Source organism: Lissotriton helveticus, chromosome 10 (assembly GCF_964261635.1).
Source record: "Lissotriton helveticus chromosome 10, aLisHel1.1, whole genome shotgun sequence".
NCBI classification, from domain to species: Eukaryota; Metazoa; Chordata; class Amphibia; order Caudata; family Salamandridae; genus Lissotriton; species Lissotriton helveticus.
The window spans coordinates 573,092,326-573,116,999 of NC_136071.1; positions in this window are offsets into that span (position 1 = coordinate 573,092,326).

A 24,674-nucleotide genomic window follows, 5' to 3' on the forward strand; every position below is an offset into this window, starting at 1 on the left:
TCCTTGGGAAACAAAGTTGTCATGTTTATGCAATTGTCAGAAACTAATCCCTTCTTGTGAATTAGAGAAAGTTTCTAGTGACCTCTGAGATAGCTGGCACTTACAATTAAGTTTAGTATATCCGATAGAGACCTACTGACCTGAGTCCTACGTCATATCTATAGGATATATTATTCCAATGCTCAGAGCCTATTGGGAATATAGGAACTACACTACATGGCGCCCAACGTTTGATAAGGCACTAATTTAATGCTAGATACTAAAGTAACTCAGTCATGCTTTTCTCAGAGACTCCTTTGTCCGCAATACTCCAATAGACATCTGGAGTGGGTAAAGGGATAATATCCGCCATAGCTGAATAGGACGAAAATCCTATCTATTAGTTTTTTGTTTGTTCAACGTTGAAGGATACAGTGTTCCAAAATATTGTGCACCTTATCTTTGTCTCCTTGAAACTTGCTCTGCAATTTTCATTAAATAATGTCGACTAACGTCGCCAACACCGAGAACGGTGGAGCTGCGGCTGATCCAGGAGCTTTTAACACAACAGGTTTTAATGAAACCGACGATGATGCTATAATCATTCCTCCAAATTTAAGGAAAGCCATCACTATAAAACTTATTAAAAATGGCCTATCAGCAAGAGGTGGTAGGGTAGTTTTTGTGATAGAGGCACATGAATATCATCAGACAGAGGTATTCTATTCATGGATAATCTTCCCTGAAGCAAATCCAGTAACACGTGTGTTTCACTTCTACTAAGAAGATGAACCACCGGATGAGTATATTCCTTTTGAGGATATAGAAATTCCACTCACATGCCAGGAGCATGAGCTCTGGTTTAAAGGCGCCCTAAAACATATAAATCACATTACCAGGCTCGGTCCACTAGGTAGACCAGGAGCATCATGGCCGTTTTTAGCCAGCTATACTCTACATCCTGAAATTAATGAAATGACAGATGTGGAACTACGAGCTCAACTCAAAGAGCTAATCAAAATCTTTAGACAATTGGTTCAATATGTCATGCGGACCCTTACAGTCCAACCAGCAATAATAAGTTCACAGCATTCCCCCCCCCCCCCCCCCCCCCCCACCAGGGAATTACACCACAGACTCTACATTTGGTCGTTGGTAAATTACCAGAAAAACGGGAACAAATTCCATTCTGGATAGCTCAAAAAATTATTCATTATTCAAATCGAGGCAGTATTTCCGAATACTACCCCTCATGAGAAACACAGAATTTTAACAATCTGTTTACCAAAGGGGATCGCACCACATCTGGAGGACTGCGACACTTGGGGTACAGTTTTTGCTGCAATTTACACTAAAACACATGGTGTTCCGTCTATGGCGGTAATACCAGAAGTCCTGAAACAAATTCAAAATGAATACTGGGCAGAGCCTGCTTTAAATCTAGATATGAAATTACTGAAAGATTTCAAACAGGTCTCAACAATAATATTAGCTAATATTAAAGGTGAAGCAGCATCCATGGCGATCCGCCAAAAGTTAAGGGAATTTGATGTAACTAAGCAACCACAAGAACTGGCCAGAATAATTGAAAAATCCTATGAAGAATTAGGCAGAGACAGCTTGGGTGGGAAACCAGTTAAATCCCAACTGGCTGAAAGTCCTGAAAAGGTCTTTACTAAAAACACTCTTACTCCTATTAAAAAGAAGTGGGAAAACACTAAACAAACTTCTAAAGAGAAGCGTTCTCAATCTGGGTTCTCAATGTGTTTCACTTCTACAAAGAAGATGAACCACCGGATGAGTATATTCCTTTTGAAGATATAGAAATTCCACTCACATACCAGGAGCATGAGCTCTGGTTAAAGGCGCCCTAAAATATATAAATCACATTACTAGGCTTGGTTCAGTAGGTAGACCAGGAGCAACATGGCCGGTTTTAGTGGGAAAACACTAAACAAACTTCTAAAGAGAAGCGTTCTCAATCCAGAGGTAGGTCTCTTCAAAACCAGCCCTTTGAAAGGAGGTATAACCTCAGGAACAGGGATAATTTGAGAAAACCTGATAGATATCAAGATACTAATACACATTCCTCTCGTACCTTTCGGACTTCGTCACAGAAATCCGAAAGAAGAGGACGGTCAGAACACAAGGAACAACACGTTCAGAAAAACAAGAAACCTCAATTCACCAAAAGGAAGGTAGGTCTAAAAATCAGACATGCAGAGGATCTTGAGGACACAACTCAAGAACGGGGAATGGGCTCAGACAATGTTGGACAGCGCAGCAAATGTCACCATAGCTCGCAAGAACTTGAAGGATCATCTGGAGACAGTGGACTTGAACGAATTAATTCAGGTTGAAACTGCAGTTACCTGGGTTAGTTTTCCACATAGGTTATATGAAATAACACTCCGGATGGAGGGAGACATACCACGAAAAGTGAGAGCACTCTTTTGGGAGCGACTTTCTAAAGGTTATGACATTCTTCTAGCTAAAAAAGACTGGCCACCAGAATTTGTCAGGGAGTGACCACATGAAGACATCATTATGCCAGCCTTCTCCAACCACATTCCAATTCATTTAAAATATACTTATGCCAGGAAATGGGCAGTTGCCCGAGCTCCTGCATTATACAAAAGTCATGTAGGATGGGATGAGGACTCGCCTCACCATAAAATCCAACTTAAAAATCAGCCAACTGCACAAAGGCAGTACCCAGTTAAGCAAGAAGCTAAAAAACAGGTCAAGGAGATATTAGATCAACTTGAATACCAAGGGGTGATTGAAACATGCACCTCGTCCATGAAAATACTTTGTTTCCTGTCTCCAAACCAGACAATACATATCATTTAGTTTTGGATTACAGACATTTAAACTCTTGTTGCAAAACTTTTCCAGTACAAAATGCACACAGTGCAGCATTAATAAATAACATTGTGCGTAAAAAACACACAAGCAGAAATGAAATTCACTTCAACAGAAAAAATTCTGACAGCGATTCAAACTGCAGTAGCAAAAGAGAGAGCCCTCACACAGGGTAAATGAATTATGGTTGTTACACCTGTACCTGCCTTAGAGGCAGTAACAAAAGCGAGCATTCTAAATGCAAAAGCTTTACATCCAAGATGGATACAGTGGGTTAATTCTCTTTCTGTAATATTCGTTGAATACATTTTTGATCCATATTTGAAAACACAAGCATTTCTACAATAAGAACAAGAATGTCCTCTGCCTACTGAAATTCTACCTCTAGATCAGTATGAATGTATAATTTATACTGACGGATCAGCTCAACCCGCTACAGGGGGTAAACAAGTCGATAGTGCGGTGTGCGCGATCGTTAAAGGTTGTAGGCGCAATGGCATTCCGACCAATGGTCACTAAAACTCATTCTCTAGAAGATTGTACCGCTCAGCTAGCTGAACTACAAGCATTCAAGATGGCACTTGAAAATACGGATCGCGAATTCCCCAAACTCATAGTGTGCAATTCGTTATTATTGTGTTCAATCTTACATTGAATACTTGCAGAACTGGATTCAAAACGGTTACAAAGATGCAAAAGGTGGAACAATCAAGCATAAACTGCTTTGGGAACAAGTAGTTCAGTTACGACAGGGACTACAAAACATTCACGTGATACATACGCTGAGTCATCCACGTGATGGAGTTCACCTTGCAGGGAATTCATTGGCTGATGAAGCCGCGAAGGCAGCTGTGCAAACGGCTTCCGTAGCTGCAATCACTTGTTCAAAAATGAAAATAGACAGCAAAATAATGCAAGCTGTCAATGCTTCAAGCAAAGACAGTGGTAAAACATTACCTTATAAGTTTCCACTCAAATACTCATATATAATTGGTGCAAACTCTGTTCCTTTTGCTCGAATCCCTGGAGTGGGGGATAGGGTAATTCCAAAAAGGAGACGTAGAGTAGCTTTGATATACGAAGCACATTTGGGAGAGGGCCTGATGCATCAGGGGATCTCTAAGACTATACTAGAATTAAAAGAGATGTACATGTGGCCAGGAATGAATGCACACATTCACACATTTGTAACTAACTGCAATGACTGCAATAGAAATCGCAGCATAGAATGCCAAGAGATTCCTGAGTATAGCATAGCCAGCCCAGTACAGACACCATTGTTAGACAGCATTAGACTTTCTACACGCAGACATCCCTGTGGACAAATGCGGTCCCACAAATATTAAGACAAGGTTCATTTGGATGTGGCCTCAGCGCTCGCCTGATGCTCGAACTGTTATAAAAGATTTTCAAGTCTTTATCGGCACATACGCTGTCGGCACGCTACATTCTGACGAGGGTCCTGCGTTTAGCTCTCGAGCTTACAAGGAGGCCATGGCCAAATTGGGCGTTGCATTGCGGTACTCTAGTCCATTTCATCCTTTGAGAAATTTAGTAGTGGAGAGAAAAAATCGGGACATAAAGCAATCTATGACAGCTAGGGTATTAGGCTCGGGTAACGGGTGGGTCAAACATCTAATAAGTGTCCAACGTTGTCTTAACAATCTGCCAAGAAGTTCTCTGGGGGTATCACTCCATATGAAGTCCTTTTTGGGACGAGAATGTTAGTATCAGACCTCAAATGTCAGACTTCAGTGGTAGACAAAAAACCCTTTGATATCAAAGACCGTTTTGCTGTTTTACAGAACTTAAATGAAATAAGAACGAAACAAAGTAACGTGTTCCTGAAGCCAACCACCACTGAAGAGAAACCGACCGTCCCAGCAAGGCCTGTCTGGATTCCTAAGCTTGGGGATCTAGTCAGAGAAAAGATCGCGGACAAGAAGGAATTTGGGCCTTCTTAGCCTAGCCTGTCCTAGCAATCCATGGATCAAGAACAGTATTACTGCCGCCCCTTGCTGGTAAACAGGAGAACAGGTTTGTGTCTATCGACCTGATAAAACCACATCATGTGGCCGATCATAAGCAGTAGGCCAAGTGGACTCCGCTAATGTAGCAGACACCCTAATCTGGCTACTATCCAAGGGGTTCAAACTGAGAGATTTATCACTTTTGAAGAATCTGCAGTGCGAAAAGAAGAACTATGGAACTTGTACCTCTCGAAACCCAAATAACAGTTCGTCAAGAAACACCTGTCTACAACGAAGTAGCATCAGACTACACGAATATAGCAAGTGATCAAGTGGTTCCAGCAATTTCAACGAATCCTGATGCAATCCCAACAATTACAGAACTGCCTCTGGCTATTTCATTAACTTTGATACGTTTTCCGAGGAGCCAAGTGAACCTGAAACGACGCCAGCTGAAAGAACTTTGAAAGAACAAGCGACAGACCTTTTTCATCACTTGGAAAAGACTTATCTGGTTTCACCATGTATTGAACTTTGGATTGTGTTGAGTGTGCTTTTCCTTCTACTTTGGTTGACTCTGGTGATAACTTTGGGAATGCTGATGAATGGAAGATATGTTAAAAAGGACACAGCAAGTAAGAACATCAACTTACTACTCAAGCCACACAAATCATCTCATCGTGAACAAAGAGACTTGTCATCAGTGAACATCACAGCCGTTCCTATACAAGGGGTATAGCTTGGGACAGAACTGATTATGACATTTTTGGCCCTGCGGAGCTGTTGAAGATTCCACACCAGTTCAAGATTTCCTCGTATGACTTTGTTTCATCTAATACCTTTTCTGAGGATTGGGACTTCGAAACTGTTAATAATATGATGTCAGACTTCGAAACGTCTGCTGTATTTACAAATCATGAATACTTAGAAGGTTCGCCAGATTATGAACAAATGTATTGTTATAATCACTATGATCATCATTTCTTGCATAAATATGCAAACCCTAGAAATGTATTGATGTATAACCAATGGGAACAGTGTCCTACTCCACCAAAGGGTAGCTCAAAAAAAGTTTGGGGAAAATTTCCGTACTTTTCAGGTTTTAATATTTCCAATCCAGAATGATTTTACTTTAAAAATGTGAATAAGACAGAATGAAAAGTATGTTGACAAATACCAACCAAATTTAGCGGCCCATTGTGATGTCGGGTGGATTGCCCCCGCCAGGCTGGCGGTAGCCACCGCCAGCCTGGCGGGGGCAATCCGCCCGACATCCACACTCGTTTTCCCTCGGCGGACGGAAAGACCGTCCACCGCTTTTCCGCCCCGGTCACCTTGCGGCCGGGGCGGAAAAGGAATAATATGGTGGCGGTGTCTATCAGACACAGCCAGCCATATTATGATGGGCGTCTGTAGGTGCCTTTCCGCGGCGGCGATGCCGCCATGGAAGGGCATGCGGTCTTCACTCTGGGGGCCCCCTGCGGGCCCCCAGAGTGAAGGAGAGGTGGGGGGTGCACACGGGGGAGTACCTGTGGTATACCCCTTCATTTGCATAAACAAAGCGGCAGGCACTGCGCGGTGCCTGACGCTTTGTTTATGCAAATGCACCAATGCATTTTTAGCCCCCCTTTTCCAAAATCGGTTTATCCACACTATGTGTGGGAGGGTATGCTCAGACGTGAGTCCCTTGCTCATTGCACCATCAGGATTCAAGCAAGCCGGGCCGAAGAAGGCTGTGATGCCAGAAAACGGTCCTCGGAAGCTTGTTTCCTTACCAGTATAAGAATTGGCTTGGTAGTTTGGTTTGCCCTGTTCCCATCATGCACTGGGACAGGAACAGACTAATTTGCATATAGCCAGGTTCTGAGCTGGGATGGTGCATTGAGCTAAAAAACGGTGATGGATTAAAACCATGATCTCTTGACTTGGTAAGAGTATTCTGCATCATTCAGAAACTCTGTCCATCACCACCCCCCTTTTCCAAAATCGGTTTATCCACACTATGTGTGGGAGGGTATGCTCAGACGTGAGTCCCTTGCTCATTGCACCATCAGGATTCAAGCAAGCCGGGCCGAAGAAGGCTGTGATGCCAGAAACCGGTCCCCGGAAGCTTGTTTCCTTACCAGTATAAGAATTGGCTTGGTAGTTTGGTTTGCCCTGTTCCCATCATGCACTGGGACAGGAACAGACTAATTTGCATATAGCCAGGTTCTGAGCTGGGATGGTGCATTGAGCTAAAAAACGGTGATGGATTAAAACCATGATCTCTTGACTTGGTAAGAGTATTCTGCATCATTCAGAAACTCTGTCCATCACCACCCCCCTTTTCCAAAATCGGTTTATCCACACTATGTGTGGGAGGTTATGCTCAGACGTGAGTCCCTTGCTCATTGCACCATCAGGATTCAAGCAAGCCGGGCCGAAGAAGGCTGTGATGCCAGAAACCGGTCCCCGGAAGCTTGTTTCCTTACCAGTATAATAATTGGCTTGGTAGTTTGGTTTGCCCTGTTCCCATCATACACTGGGACAGGAACAGACTAATTTGCATATAGCCAGGTTCTGAGCTGGGATGGTGCATTGAGCTAAAAAACGGTGATGGATTAAAACCATGATCTCTTGACTTGGTAAGAGTATTCTGCATCATTCAGAAACTCTGTCCATCACCACCCCCCTTTTCCAAAAATGGTTCCATAGATCTACACTCAAGGATGTACAACAACACTTATCTTTACTTAAAGATGGCGCCGATCTTAGGGAATTCTTGCTAGGACCAAGAACACTGTGCCATAAACGTTTTATATATGCCGGTATCTATGCTGCTTATAATGAGGCATGGAAGATTACGCAAGCAGAGACTGCAGAAAGAATACGTGAAATTGATCGTATTAATTTAGAGAAAACTCTCTCTGTAGTTGACAATGGGTTAACGACTCTGTCATCCAGGATATATTCTTTGGACAGCATAGTATCCTCTGCCATAGACATCATGGAACAGGACTTGGTCATGTTGCAACATGGTCAGTTGCAATTACGTTCTATCATGCTATTAGGCTGGACGTTTCGAAACCTTCGTTCAGGCTATGTGCCTTGGCGTTTAATCAATACTACGTCACTGTTTTCAGAATTCAATATCACTGATAAACAGATCAAACTGGCACAGAGGGGAGCAGACTATACAGTGCTGAGCATTGAAAAACTGGAAAGATTGCCATTTACTGTTGCTGAAAAGCCAGCCACGGAATGGATTATACATGGAACAATCACTCTGCCAGTTACAATTTTCCATTTTCAGTATTGCCTAAAACATATACCAGCAGGCACATATGAAAGGTTGGGTAAAGAATACATCAAGACATCCTGGGAATTACCATACACACACAGAGGCAAGAGTGGGGGAAGAGAAGTGTTTCTTAGTGGTAAAAATTGTGAAAACGCACTAAGCGGTTCTCTACTTTGTCAGGGTATTTGTTTACACGGGGCGTGCGATGGTTCCTCTAACAACTTAAACTGCCACCTGCAAGGTTCTCCGGCTGCGGTGATAGATCCACTTTTTGGACAACTTTCAAATGGAAGTTACATTATGTTGAACGATCACAGCTACTGTGTCAGCCAGGGTCGCTTGCTGTATTGTTTCCAAAGACCAAGACAGACCGGGAGTCGCCGTTATGGCCTTCACTGAACATCTCTTCTATACGAATTGATACTTTAAGCAGAATGAAAGCCATTATTTTACAGAAAACGGTGCCACTGACCTCGGCCAAAGAAACCTATGATCTGCAAGTCGCAAGGACTTCTGCGGAGATACATGCCCTCTTAACTACAAATTGCCCTATACATTGCTCGGAAATGTTAAGTCGTATCTTAAACATGTCTGATACGAGTGGTATTATACATGTATTTAAGACAGTATTTTCTGGACTGTTAGCACCTTTTCAAGCAGTCCTAGAAATATTTCCAAACTTCGTGCACTCTGTGTTTGGCGGATTGCCTCTCATTTTGGGACTCGCTGCAGGGATACTATTTTTGCTCCTACTGCTGCGATATGGCAAGTCAATCCACAAGCGACACCCAGTTCACCATGGAGACAACTCTACTGGCAATGAAGTGTTGTGAGCGCATTGTTCAAATTTTGGGATTAACTCGTTTAAGATAATTAAATACCACATTTTATCATTCAGACCAATTTGGCAAGATTGCATCGTACCTGTTCTACGCTGCCTGCTATGCGGAGAAGAATGTGTGCTAGACACATGTCTCACACTCCCATCAGTCATGCCAACGGATGTTGATACTTTGCTTGAACCAGTAACGCCCCATACACTGTGTTGTCCCCAGTGGCTACCAATTCTGATGACGGCATTCATTGAGATCTCACAGACACAAAATGCTGATGTGAGGTACGAGAGGAACCAGGCACACAGGTACCATCCATTACGAACATTGCTAATGCGACCAATGCTGAAGGCGATGCTTCACATCTATGTACGGTTGATCTTCTTAACGAGGTAATCCAACTTTCACCTACAATGGTAAACAAATTCTTTACAGACTTAGAAGATGTGATGTTTTCTCCAAACAATAACACTAGCTTTTGATTTGGCACACTGTGTTCCGAGAGACTCTGAATTCGACCTTCATTTTTTCAAAACAATGATTATAAATTTTTCCAAATTTGTATTTTTCATTTTTTGGCACAAAGTAATCTGCTTAAAGTAGAACTATTCATAGAGAACTAGAATTCTTTGAAAAACTTCAAGAGACAATATTTGACCTTGTCCTCAAACCAACAGTTATATGTAATATGACATGAAATGGTTTTGGCACCTTTTTCTTCTATATTTACGAGCTATTTCATAAATGTATTTTCGTATTTCATTCAGACAGCATTTACAGATGTCAACTTCATGCTTAGAATGAAACATTGCTTTAAATGCAGACAGCACCAATGCGCTTTTGTGTACAACCAGTACCATTGCATTTTTATGTGTTTCGGGTGGGTTTTGACACATCATGTTTAGATATGTTTAATGTGTTTAGAACTTAGTAATGTCGTACATAAGAAAGTGGAGTGGGTGTTGTATGGCATGTTAGATTTCAAATGGATTTTCCCAATTCATGCCCTTATATAGGTACAATCCATGTTGCCCTTATATAGGCATAGAAATCAAGCCCTTATTTAGGCATAGCCCATGCAACCCAAATACAGACATGGGTACTTCCATCCGTTCAGCAAACGTCACAACGATTTCTTGGAAAACCAGCTTAAGCCATAAGAGACTTCCCCTTACTTGAATATTGATTTCTCCAAGAACTCAGTTAGTTTTACAATGAACATCTATTCCTTAGGGGTTCATTCATGACGTTATATGCCTGACTTTACGATAAACATGGTATTCCTAAACACCTTCAAGGTATAAACATACCTTCACTTGCTATGGCAAAGCATGGTGGTTCGGAGCAGTTTGGCAACCTACTTGCCTGACGCAGCTCGTTACAGCAAGTGCCGAAGGAAGCCGACTCTCCAGCTGAAGCACTGATCAGGAAGCTGTCCTCCTCTGCTGAGAAATCCAGCTCCAGTGTTTCTGACTCCCCTTGCAGGGTGTTGGGAAATCGAGTCCAGAGACAGAGATACCAGACCTCCTTCATTCTAAGGTATGGAGCTGATTAGAACATAGAGAAACCTTTGGTAGATTCTTGGCAAAAACTAAACCTATGCTAAAGACCATACTTACTTCTTCCCTCATACTAGACCTAGGTTAGGTACATTGGAGTAGTCGTATTTTAGAAGAACCAGTTTATTATTTTAGCCTGTGTTATTTATGTATGTATTTTTATATCGCTTAAAAACCATACAATGCTATTACAGGATTATTTTATAATACTATTCTAGCTGTACGCATTATACTTTGCATTCTGTCTAATGATTGTAGCAGTTCACCTCTCTTGCATGAGAAAGAAGGCTGTTCAATAAACATTTTATTGAAAACGCACGTCTCACTGTTTCTCTGCAAACTCTGTAGAAACGAAGCATGCGCGATTGACTGAGTGTAATACTTATCTATTGTTTCCACGACTCTGAAGATAGTTATTCCAGTCCTAGGGAAACAAAGTTGTCATCTTTATGCAGTTGTCAGAAACTAATCCCTTTTTGTGAATGCTAGAAATTTTCTAGTGACCTCTGAGCTAGCTGGCACTCACAATTAAGTTTTGTATATCCGATAGAGACCTACTGACCTAAGTCCTATGTCATATCTATAGGATATATTAATCCAATGCGCAGAGTCTATTGTGAATATAGGAACTACACTACAGTGTAAAGTGTTCAAATGAAGGTGACTCCAAGGTAGAATTGCCAATGTTGAAGCCATCTCGATTATAACCATGGACATGGAGTCAAGCCCTTTAAAAAAGCATCCCACAAAGAGGTACCATTGAGGTGATTAAAGGGATCCAGCAACACATAGTGTGGGACTTCATGACCCCAAGACGGTTTGTGCTGCAAGGTGCGGAATTAGCCCTAACTGAGAATATCTTAGAATTTGAGAATGTACTTTACTATCAGATATGGGGAACATCGATGGGTAGCCCCTTCACCCAGAGTGTGGCCTGACTCTATTAACACCAATTTGAGGTTAACCATATATTTTTTCCAAACAACCTATATAAAGACAGCATAAAACTCGGTCATTGTTATATCGACAACTCCTTGATAATATGGCGTGGAATTGATGCGTGGGCAATTGAACAAGAATAGCTTCCACCCGAAGGCCCTACACGAAAATCTTCTGGTGGGTCAATTCCAGAGAGTTAAATGTAATTGCTGCACTTCCTGAGACTTTTGTAGCACAAGCAACAATCCTGGAAGAAATACTGGTTACACATAACTATCCTAGGAAAAAGGCACAAAGAGTCCGTAAACGGGCGAAGAACAATAACAGGGATGCACTCTAGAGACAAATTCAAAAACGAACATGGATAGAATGCATGTGTTACTACATATACCCCTAACCCTATATAAAGTTTTTAAAAAACTGGAGGATATCGAACAGTGGCAACAAACAAAGTCCCTTCCCTCTTTCTGCTTACAAACACCATACTAGCATATTTGCTATGCTAGTTCACACCAAGGTCCAAAACACACCGGTACCGCAACTAAATACACTCTGTGAAATCAAGCCCTAGTTAGACATTTCCCGGCGGTAACTGCATGGCATGCATATTTACCACACAAACCAAGGAGGTGGATATTAAAACTGGGGGACCCTGGAGATTGAAATCATTGACCAATTGTAACAGCAAAAATGTGACATAACTAATCACTTGCCCATGTAACTTGTTATAAATGGAAATGACTACCAAAAAAAAAAAGGTTAGAACTAATGAACATCATAGTGCAATACAATGCAGAAAGAGTACCACCAAATTGACACGTCATAACTTGGAGCTCAACCACACAGACAAAGAATTATCATGGGTTGTTTTGGAAAAAAAATGGGCACAAATGTACAAGACGTGGCCAAGAAAATGTTCAACAGAGAATGGTATACAGTTTTAGAATATTGGAGGAGGGTCTTAATGATGAAATACCGTGGCTGCAACTCTGGGGAAGGGGACTCTCTCCCTCAGCCCCCACTAAACTGGATTTTGGAAATATGTAACTATTATGGTGTTATTGTATAGACACATAATGTGTATTGTCTACCATTCTTAGATGGGGCATTTACCTAATCAAACTATGTGAATTAACACACCCAGTAGGGTGGAATAATGGTGGGCGTCCACCTGCTCCATGTTTGGGCTGAGAGCTTTTAAGCAAGATGATAAGACAACTCCATAAGGGTTTTAGAACCAAATTGTGCCTTCATAAAACAGGGCGGACGAGCAGAACTACATTTCCCTGCTCTGCTCGTATGCTGATGGCTTCTGATTTATACAATTATACAACACCAGAAGGGTTCTATGCAAAAGCCTGACGTAGTAGTTGACAGCCCAAGTGCCGAACTCCATTTCCTAGAACCGTGCTCTGGGCATGCGCTGATGACGGGCTACCCTTCCAGTGGACCATGCCACACTCAGAGAGGGTGCGACCGCAGAACTACAACCTTCAGGACTTCGGAAGGTGCTATTGACGCGTGTGTTCTTGATTGACACGCATTCCCTACAGGGATATTTTTCCCTGTGCAGCTGTTTCTCTTTGAATAATCATTAACATCAAGGCGGCCACCTTTAAATACTACATATGCACCACATGGTAAACAACAGCTGCCAGGATTGTACAATCAACCATCACTCAATAGGCAGCTGCCACAAATACATGAATGGGTGGAAGTAGTTAAGAACAGGCATGACGCTATTTGAGAATTTAATGGATACACACAGTGACTCCCAATATCGTTGGGAGAAAGAGCCAGTCCCAGCGGGTGGCGGCAAGGAACGCTCCTTGGTGTAGTAAGTAGTTAATGGCGGGTAGAGCAACCTAAAACAGCAGCAGTGGCATAAAGAAACTTGAGGACCTCCCCCAGCAAGGTCCATGGAGGGCCCCCCTCCGGACTTAACCAGGAGCTCTCAGGTCAGGGTACAGTGCTGAGGTGCCCCCCTGGGGCTCAGGCCACCCACACCACGGGGGCTGTGGGGGACTGTGCTACTTCACTGAACAGCAGTATTTACAACAGGCTTCTCCAAAGAGTAGCACCTGAGTGACTGGTAGCTCTTCAGCTGCCTAAAATGTCCCCCTTTGTGTCAAGTCCACCCTACTAAATTAGAAGCTTTTGCTTGACCAAATTATTATATGTATACCAAAATTAAAAAAAATTGTTTTCAAAACGAGAATGTGTGTATCTTTGGAACTGATAAGAAGATGGTTGCATTTCCAAAATACATTAAAAGCTGATATTTGAGTAATAAATCGTGGCGATGGGGAGGTATATTTCTAATATTATTACCTTGGTGCCAGGGGCATTTAAGGTTTGGCTGTTATGTATTACCCATGTAAACACATTCCAAATTGATACATGAAATCTAGAGCACTACACAAATATTATGTTTTTGGTCTTACACCGTGGCCGATCCAACTTTCAATTTTGCACAAGCATCTCAAAATCTGTTGAGACGCAGTTCAGTATCCGATGACCACAATCAGCCGACATACTGGCGTACTAGCAGCCACATTAGCCGGTACAGGCATACCAGCTTTATTGGGCAGACTATAGCCCTTGTCTCTACTTTTCATTTTACTGCACCTGCATGTAATCTGCTACACAATTTGAGTATATCCCTACTGTGAGATCACTTGTATAGAAAGGTATATTTGTTTTGCCCAATTGATGTCCTTGGGGCTCCAAGGATCCTCTAATTTGAGGTACTATGTATCATTGATCCTGGAGAGTACAGCATTGTTCTACAGTTTGCTTATTAAGCCTTGTAAAAGTATTTTTTTCGACGAAACACGTGTCGGCTGATTGCGGTCAGCGGATACAGACCTGCGTGCGAACAGATTTCGAGATGCTTGTGCAAAATTGAAAGTTGGATCTGCCACATTGTCAGACCAAAAACATAATATTTGTGTTGTGCTCTGGATTAATTGTTTAATGCACAAATATATAGTAGTCCTTCTACTTCATATTTATTTACACTACTGGGATGGTGTCGTGTTTTATCCATTGCAGCACACGTGTTGACTGTTATTCTATTCACATACCATAATTTGTTTAGTGGATGTGCTAGCACTCTGTTAATACCACTGCCATCTTCACATTTCAAATTGATAAAGCCTTTTTTTCACATTACTGCTGGCTACCCTGCCTGATGTAGAGGTGATCACTACGGTTAATTTTACCTAGGGTGGCCACTAACAATTTTTTTCTGATCTAATCACTATTACAATACACATTTTATTTGTAGCTCGGGACAATTTTTGTTGATCATAACCAACTCTCATAACAGAGAATGTTAGAGACCCCTCATTTACAACCATGGTTGACCATCCTTTCCTTTTCCACTAAGAGTGTGACTAGAGGGGTTCCTGGCTGTGTGAGGACATCCCGTCAAACGTTTTGTGTGTGTCTAGCAACAGACTTGTATTGATGAAATAATAATATGTTGTAAAATAATTCAATCTCACTTGGGCGGCTTTGTGTGTGAAATAGAATTTTATTGTAGGCAAGCTAACCCTTGAGGCCCTAAGCCTCTGGTTCCCCACTGTGGAGATTGTCCATGGCTCTTGTGGTTTGATGCAATTCTATAGTTCACATCATGCTGCTGCTTTGAAAACACGACTCTAACTTGAATCAGGCATTTAAAATAAATGTTCCCACTTCCAACTCGATTTTCACTGACAGCCGCCAAGCATAAACAGGTACTCCTCCCCCTTTAGCTACCTCCAAAACAAATTCCTAGCCATGCTGGACCCAATACGATTCCCAGATGACTAAAACCTTTTTTTTGAGAGTGCGCATGTTGCACAAAGAACTGGAGACAAACTTGTTGGACAGACTTGGTCAAAACCTACAAAAAAGAGTTACTGGGCACTATGTGTGTCACTCATTCAGCAAATATCATTCTCTCCCCATCCTCAGTGCTCCCCCACTTTGCCCACAAAATCTCAGACCTTCTGCCTCTAATCCTGCCGTCCATTCCCATCCCTTCACAGAGTGGGGTGGTGTCAGTGAGGCTTGCTGATCCACCCAACACTGTGACAAGTTGGGACAGGTGAACCCTCGCTGATCGGCCCACTGTCTTAGGAAGTACAGACTGCAGTTTGAAGTTTCAAGATGCAGCCAGTCAGTGAGAGTGGGACAAATCATATGGGAGGAGTGGTCTCACACTTGTGCGGGCCACAGAAATTAGGGATAAAACAAGACAAGGCAGAAAAACCTGCAACATTGCACATGTGCAGTAGGTGCATGTGCCTGTCAGTGCTGTGACTGTCTGGCCCTCGTGCAGTGGCCCAGGCGACGAGTAAGGGTAGGAGGTGGATACCATCCACAATGAGAGGACCAGTGAGTAAGGTGCTACCTGCTCAGAGAGGAGAGTACTCCAAGAATGATCCTGGTGAGACCACTCCTGACCTGGAGGTGCTGCCTGCCCTGTCACACAGGCAGAGGAAGGAAACTTGCCCCAGGCAGACACGGAGCATGTCACCCTTGAAGGGGACTGTGTGTCTTCTCAGGAAGTCTCGGACTGCCAGACACATGATCAGTCTCAGGGTTCAGACTCTCAACTGAAAGGCCAGTCTCAGGGTGTCTCCTCTAAGATGGCAGAAAAAAGAGGGAAGAGAGGGTCTTTGTCACCTGAGGGTGCAGCCCCCCACTCTGAGAACCCTAAGAGGTTGGACGACCACAGGAGTAAGTGGGAGACTCCTCATCAACCCCACAGCTGAAAGTAAGACCCACCCAAGGCCCCAGATTGAAACCGCCACCTGGCAGTGGATGGCCATGAGCCTGGTTCCTGACACTGACAGCTGTCACTTTCCTAAATTGGTTGTTAGTTTTTTGGTCAGATCCTGGCATGGGGTGGGGCAGACATCTGACTTAGGGAGCAGAACTGGCCACATATCCTTGTTGGCCACGCTGGTACTGTCTGCCTACTAGGATGCATCTGGGAGCAAGCCAAGGTTAGTAGCTTCACAGGTGGGGTCTGTAGGAGAGGAGAAGGGTTCCCCTTGGATAGGGTTTGTGGCTAGGGCAGATCTTGATAGAGGGGTACAGGTAGGTTCAGAGGGGCATAAACAGACAAGTGCCACTGCAGAGGAGGCAAATTGTGCACATTCTATCTCCTGCGCAGGGAAGCCTATTCAGGGATTGATTAGTCTACCCAAAGTTTTGGCTGGGGACTGCCTGTGTAGGAAATCCACCTTTTCTGTATGGTCACCCCAGGTGTGTCACCTTTTGCAGAACCCTTTATTTATGTTGGCTTTAGAACTCTCCACACTTTACACCTGCTAACCATTAGTAAAGTACCCGTGTTTCCCCTTTTCAGATGGTTGAATTGGAGTACTCCAAATTGTTATATTTAACTTACCTGTAGTCTGCAGTATATGGTAAAAAATATATCCAGGGACTGAAGGTTAAATGTAATCCAAATCCAAATCCAAAAATTCTTTATTTCGGCCATATAGGCCATAAAAGATACAGTAAAATACAGTACATACATTTAAAACACAGTATTTTTACATATAAAAAATCTCTACTGGACCAGCGGGGAATAGGGGGTGCAAGGTAGTATCAGTTCAGGGGGACATTTTCTTCCTAATTATCCACGCTGCCATTAAAAATTTTGAAACAGCAAACACAATATGGCCCAGAGTATTAGTTTTCATGACCCTGTAAGCCTGTAAGTAGTTCCTGAAGCCCAGGTTCCGGCAGAGCGGTGCAATCCAGCGCTTCCTGGGTCTCTGGTGAGCATGGCATACAAACATTATATGTAGGTCATCTTCGTCCTGGGCTTTGCAGCATGGGCAAAGTTTGTCACCCCCTGTGGACCATTTGCAGGTAAATACTTTGGTGGGGAGTGTACCGAACCTCCATTGCACAAACAGTTTCCTCGCCAGGACCGGAAAGATAAAATCCATAAAAGGTTCGAAAACATAAGAATTTTTAGATTCCATAAAACGTGCCGTCAGGGTGCCACTATTATAAGCATTTTCCAAGTAAGACAAGTTTTTGTTCTTATACAACTGGACCAGAGTTTTACGTGTAATCCTTTGGCAGCCCTGAGCTGGATCATCCCATAAGTCTGGCAAGTTCATACTGAGCAATTCCGTCTTGATAAAAGCCAGCCAGGGAATTTTATTGTTACCATTCAGGCTCATTACATGAATAATGTCCTGTCTGTAATGATGCAGTTCCTCAGTAGTCCATAACCGGTGCCAGAACTTCACAGGTTTTGACAGAAGATCTTCAGAAATGTAATCAATGGACTGGAGCACCTCTTATGCCATCCACTAAAGTGGCAGTGAAAACCTGGCTCCAGGCCTACCAGTGCAGCCTGACTGTAGTAGTGTAAAAAGTAAAAACGACAATTCAACCTCTCAAATTAAATCCTTTTGACATATCAAAACCTCTCTTTTAGATACTAATAAGTCACCCTTATGTAAGCCTTGTCGCCCAAATGGCAGGTCGAAATGTAATGTTAATATGTTCTAACAGTGACTATAACCCAAAAGCTATTTTTCCCTGTGGCAGGCTTAGCTGTGCCGTGCAGAAACCCAGAGTACAGTTTACAATTCGTACTACTGTATTTCAGGAATGAGGCCCACCAGAAAAATAAAGAAACAAACATTTTTGATAGTTAATACAAATCCTGTTGACAGTGAAGTAGGATTTTTAATAAATATTAAGGAATACTAACTTTTAGAAAGTTACATTTTACTGCCTGTAGTTCCTGAAGACAGAATTTACATTTGTTATCCCACTTCTGCCAGCCAGTAATTAGCATCTAAACAGGTATTAAAACAGTGCAATATACCTGCCAGGAAAAGACAATAGGCAGACCTGACTGGGTAGAGACGACTTCGCTAAACCTGACAGAATATCCAGGGTATGGCTGTGGTCATCATTTTTGACATTACAGTGTCAAACTCTTCTTGAATGTCAAATCCTGCATGGCAGGTCTGTTGTGTTTACATATAGCACTGGGGGTGCACTTATAAGGAAGGGAAACAAGATCACAAAACAATTCTTGTGTATTCACAGTTTAATTGCTGGAAAACCCCGTTCTCCCAGACTTTGTTCTCTGAGTTTATCATGGGTACTGTGACTGCCCCAACCTTGATTTTAGTGTTAAATGTGATAGGACACTACACCCTCCCCCACACACACACAGCTCCTGCCCTCAGATAGCAAGTTTAGTAGGGTCGAAGACCTTTGCCATCTTAAAAATGCCCAAAGTGGGTAGTGTTAGCCCCGGGTATACTTTTCTATGAAAGACGTTTTTTTCAATGAAAGCTGAGGAAAACTGTTATAATGTAATAAATTCACTTCTTCTCTTAATTCAACCTGTGAAGTTGATGTTTCTTCAGTTGAGTCGCGTATTTCTTCTATTCTGTCTTTTCTTGGCAATGATCTCTACCCAATTCTTTACCTATTATGTTTAGTATATTTTGGCACAAATATACCAGGGACAATGCCGATTTGCAGTGGCTTTTGATGGGCATCTATGATGAACAGAAGATTGTGTTTTTACAGGAACAATTGTTTAAGAGACGAATTAGACAGTTGATGTTTGATTCTCTCTGAACATGGCAGAAGGAAACTAAGCAAAGGCGGTTAAAAATGGAGAAAGAGGCACGGAAAGGGAGAACGCAGACATTGAGGCAGAAAGCTGTAGCATATGATAGAGAAAAACAGGAGACAGGAATCGAATGTGAGGATAGGAGATTTCTGTTGCATATTAACAAGGCCTATCTGTCAAAAGAGGAAATGACACTTTTGTAGAGGAGTTGTTAGATACCCAACCCCGGCCTCCTTACTCCAAGCAGAGAATATATCCCACTGTTCCTTTACAGTTCCAGCAGGCTGTTTCATCTGCTCCAGTAGCTCCCGTATCTACAGCTGTTATTTCAACAGCCCTGACTACAGCACCCCCATTCTTTCTTTTTCCTTGCCATCTTTGACAACTGTGACTTCTGGTACATCTACTGTTCTAACCCCTGTGTCCTCTATTCTTTCTCCTTAGGTGTTAACATTGACTAAAGCCGCACCCACTACTCCTATTACGCCTCCTCCTATGTTTACCGTACTCTGATATCCTTGGATGATGAAATGCCTGTCCGAGGGTTTGAAGACAGGGATTTGGCTAGATTTAGGGAACGAGTGGGCCCAATGGTACGGTCCGGTGTAGGTGAGGATGAGAATGAAGTACTAGCAAGACTGGCTTTGAAGTGGGCTAGCCATCTGGTTTATAGCACTGAGAATATTTGCCAGGCTGTGTGTGAGTTCGAGGCTCTTCTACAGCAGCAGGTATATGTCTGCCACATTGATAGACCTTTGGCGTATGCATATCAAAATAGAGGTCCCACAAGTGTTATTTGATATTAGAGATCATGTCTATGTAGCTGATTTAGCGTCAGGACAGGTGCTCACAAATATTGCCACTATAGTCTCTTATAGAGGTTAATTGTATGATGAGTCCCACTAAAATTACTCTGTTCCCTATGCGTGAAGTTCACCCAATTTATCATTCAGAAATACCTGAGTTGACGGATCGGAATGGAGCAGTCACTAGACAAGCCGTAGCTGCTTGCTTCCAGTAGCAATGAGTTTATACTTCATGGAAAAGAAGTTACGTTTTGGCCCTTAAGGCTACGTTGCCTGATCCTGGGGAAAATCCCACTGCCTATTATAAGGAACTAACAGAGGCTGCCTCTTCTACAGTAATGACTCTTGCTGACATTGAAATGTTTTTTGGTCTTCTTGTTCCGGTTGATTTTTGATGGCAGGTCCATACTCAAGATCATGTCGCAGAGTTGGGCGGTACATGGGATGTGATTATTGATGGGATCAGGAAAGGAAGCCAGGAGGCAAGCCCTGTGCGGAGATACTAGCTTTTCCAGGTCGTATCATTACATATATGCACACACTTATTCTACCTATGAAGGTAAGTTGGGACCGATTAATGGCCTGTCAACAGAAGAAGGATGAGAGTGTGTCCGATTTCTTTACTCGGTTTGAAGACACATTTTTGGATTATAGTGAGCAGGATATGTCCACTGAGTGGGGAGTCCGTTTGTTGATAGGTTTGTTACTAATCTTCTTCCTGAAATAATGTTTGCAGGCATTTGAAAGTACTTGGTCCCCGTCTTCTCCCTCTATTATCTTGAATATAGCCAGATATTATAAGCATCGTAATCAGGAGGAGAAGGATAAAACTGACAAAAAACATAAGGATTTAAAGACAGAGGTATTGCAGCAGGCATTTCGGGGTAACACTAGAGGACGGGGAGGTCCTTCTAGACCACCCCCACATACTAGGCAGCAGTCAACAACATCTCTGTGGCAGAATCAGTATGCGTATTGTAAGGAGGAAGGACATTGGCGTAGCCAGTGCCCTGTGCTTTTACAGAAGGTTTCGTCCCCTAGAGGATGGGGTTCTGGTGGTAGAGGGAGAGGGACTGATCAAAATCAGAATGCTGCAGCTCCTGGAGGCCATTCTGCTAATAATTATTTTGACCCCAGAGATGGACAGTCTTATCAAGATGATTATGAGATTGATGATGTGACATGCATGTCTTACAGCTAGGACAGCCAGGGGCAGGGTGAGGGACCAGTCAGATACCTGTTGATCAGAGTGGTCCTTCTGTCACAGCGGATTTGCAGGGTTCGACTAACGACTTTTTGGTCGACACAGGTGCGACAAAGAGCTCTGTTTCTCGACATATGGTCCTTGGGGCGGCTCTGTCTGGCTAAAATAATGTTTTGGTAGGATTTTCAGGTGTACCTGTTGTAAGCTCCATTTCACTCCCCCTTGCATTAACTGTTCGTCCTTTCCCTCCATTTTATGTTAACATGTAATTGTGGTGAAAATTGGATGGGTTTGGGCTTATTTAAGAAGTTACATGCTACTATTTATTGCTCCCCTGCTGGTGTTTACATTATTATGGGTCTGGATGTGAATACTAGACAATGTTTGTCTCAGGATGTGTCCCTCGCAGCTAAATTCGCTGAGGTGCCACTCACACTATGGCCCAGAGGAGATACAGAAGTTGGTTTGTTGCATATACCACCATTTTCCGTACAGGTTAAAGATAATGCTATTCTGCCCCGTATTCCCCAATATCAAATACTGCAGGCAGGAGAACTGGCCCTTCTTCAGATTATTCAGGATTTGATACGAAAGGGAGTGGTAGAAGAAATGTCTGCTAATATTTTTAATAGTCCTTTTCTTCCGCTCCTTAAGAGGACACCCTCGGGTTCCTCTGAGGCCCTTGATGATGTTTATTGCTTTGTGATTGATTTGCGTGAGGTTAATAAAATAGTGGTTCCGTAATTTCCGGTGGGTCCTGATATTACTACGCTTTTAACTATGGACCCATTGACTGCCGCGTTCTTTTCTGTCATTGATCTGAAAAATGCATTCTTCAGTATTCCCATACACCTGGACAGTAGGTATTTGTTTGGGTTTACACTGGCTGGCAGAATTTTTAGACTCTGTCGCGCTCCTCAAGGCTATACAGAGAGTCCTACTATCTATAGTCAGGCATTTAAAGGTCATTTGGATTCACTTTCACTTTCTCTAGGTAATGTATTGGTGCAGTATGTCGATGATTTATTAATTGCTTCTGATACCAAACAAGGTTGTAAAGACAGTACAGTAAAATTGCTGTTGCATTTGGCACATCATGGACATAAGGTCTCTCTTTTGAAATTTCGGTATTGTCAACAGGAGGTCACCTATTTAGGGTACCTACTGTCGAAGGAGGGTAGTAGGTTGACACCCGAGCGCATCAGTACCATTAATAAAATGCCTATTCCGCAAACTCAAAAAGATGTACTCGCTTTTATAGGTATTACTTCCTACTGTCGACAGTGGATCCAAATTATTTGTTACTAATCAAACCTTTACCAGTTCAGATCCAAATTATCAATCAGAGATCTATCCACCAGTTCGGTCTAGCGTTAAGGCTGTAACAACATATAAACAACAGTTTTCCTGTCACGAGCCACATCCCATGTCTTTAGTATCATCTTGTGACCTTATGATTGTCACCATAGTTCCTAAAGCTCACCTCATTAAGCTCATCTCGTATTCAGAAGTAGTAATTCTGTAGCACGATATCATAAATGTATGTAGGTTTCCCTTTTCCCTTTTCAGTATTCGTTCTGCTACAATAGTAATTAATGATGACAGTATAAGTAACCATTTAATTGTTATTGTTTGCACAGTACACAATCTCTCGTTATTAAACAGTAGGGAGCCCCTATTTAGTAATTAGGTCAATGGCTCACCTCATTAAGCTCTCCTCGTATTTGGAAGTAGTAAATCTGTAGCATGTAGGTTTCCCTTTTCCTTTTTCAGTATTCAATCTGCTACAATAGTAATTTATGATAACAGTATAAGTATCCTTTAAATTTTATATAGTTTGCACAGTACAATACCTCATTATTAAACAGTTAAGTACCTCTATGTAGTAATCTGGGGCCCATCTGGTGAAAAATGGATACAGTACATCCATTACTGGGGGAGGTATATAGACGATTGTCTGTTAATATGGACAGGCTCTGAAAATAAATTGAAAGAATTCTTTGAGTATATTAATGACAACGGCTTGAATCTTGAATTTACAACTAACTATAGTGTTAATAATATAACATTTTTAGATATAGAGCTGTTCACAAGTAATGGAAAATTATGCAGTCGTATGTTCAGGAAGCCAACTAGCTGCAATGCTGTACTGCATGCCAAAAGCTGCCACCCCAATAGTCAAAAGAATGCTATCCCTTACGGGGAGATGGTAAGAGCAAGGCGAAATTGTACAAATGAAATTGGTTTTGAGGATAATCTGGTAGACCTCTCAAATAGATTTTTGAAACGAGGTTATCAGAATAAAGTTATAACAAAATCTATCGAGAGGGCTAGGAAACTGACAAGGAATAAAACACTTGGTATAAAATCCAGTAATGAAACCCCGAAACAAACTAGAGTAAGAATGATTACAAATTACAGCTCTGAGAGTGCACACCTGTTTAGTATACTGAAGAGACACTGGCACTTACTGAGCCTGGATAAAGACCTTCTCCAATATGTAGGAGAGACGCCAGGAGTAACATTTAGAAAAGGACGTACAATCTCTAATTATGTAAGTCCGAGCTACCCTATAAGTACATCAGAACCTGACTGGCTGACTACCAGCAGAAAAGGATTTCACAAATGTGGAAAATGTAGCTCTTGTAGATGGGCCATGAAGAAAGTTAAGTCATTCAACTATAATGATACTGGTGAATATATCATTGATCACTTTATCAACTGTGATACAACATTTGTTGTATATGTAATTGCGTGCACCTGCAAAAAGATTTATGTGGGTAGCACGATTAGAAAACTGAAGGAAAGAATGGTGGAGCATTTCAGGGCACTAAAAACAGGAGATACACGTTACCCGGTAGCTTCGCATATGGTTAGAAACCATGGTGACAAAGAGAAACATACATTTAGCTACCATGGTATTGATCATGTTAAAAGAGACCCTAGAGGTGGCAACAGAACGATTCAACTACGACGCAGAGAAGTTATGTGGCTAATGAAACTTAAAGCGGTAGAACTCGGCCTAAATATAGATAATGAATTTGAATATTATTTAGGCCAAGATTGAAGTATACCCCTTTATATATGTTGAAATCGTGCATTACTAAGATTGTATTTTAACTATGCAATATTATTCCCTATTCATACTGCCTGAACCTATCTTCCTAACTACGGTATTCTATGATAACTAGAACTTATGAATCCTAGACTACAATGTTATTTCTCATTTTTTACCTGAATCTATCTGCCTTTTTACTGTAATCTATGTAATTTAGAACTCAGAACACATGATCATGTCACGAACTGCAATCCCATGATGGTAGAGGTACACGAGATAAGAATGAGGTATAGGGGTAATTGTCACGATAAAAATAGCTCAATCTGGTCTCGATATATCCCTGAGTAAAAAATATATATACACCAAACAATAGTGAATGTAGAGTTTAAAATAAATTATGATAGTAGGATGACTGTTGATAATGATCAACTATGATATGTCTATACACCTAAACTAAAGTTTCTTGGCAACTTTCAGTGATTTAGTAGACTATATACTAGACTTAGACCGTGCTTGTACCTTAATCCCCGTTTTAATAATAATGACAGCTATATAATCGGTTG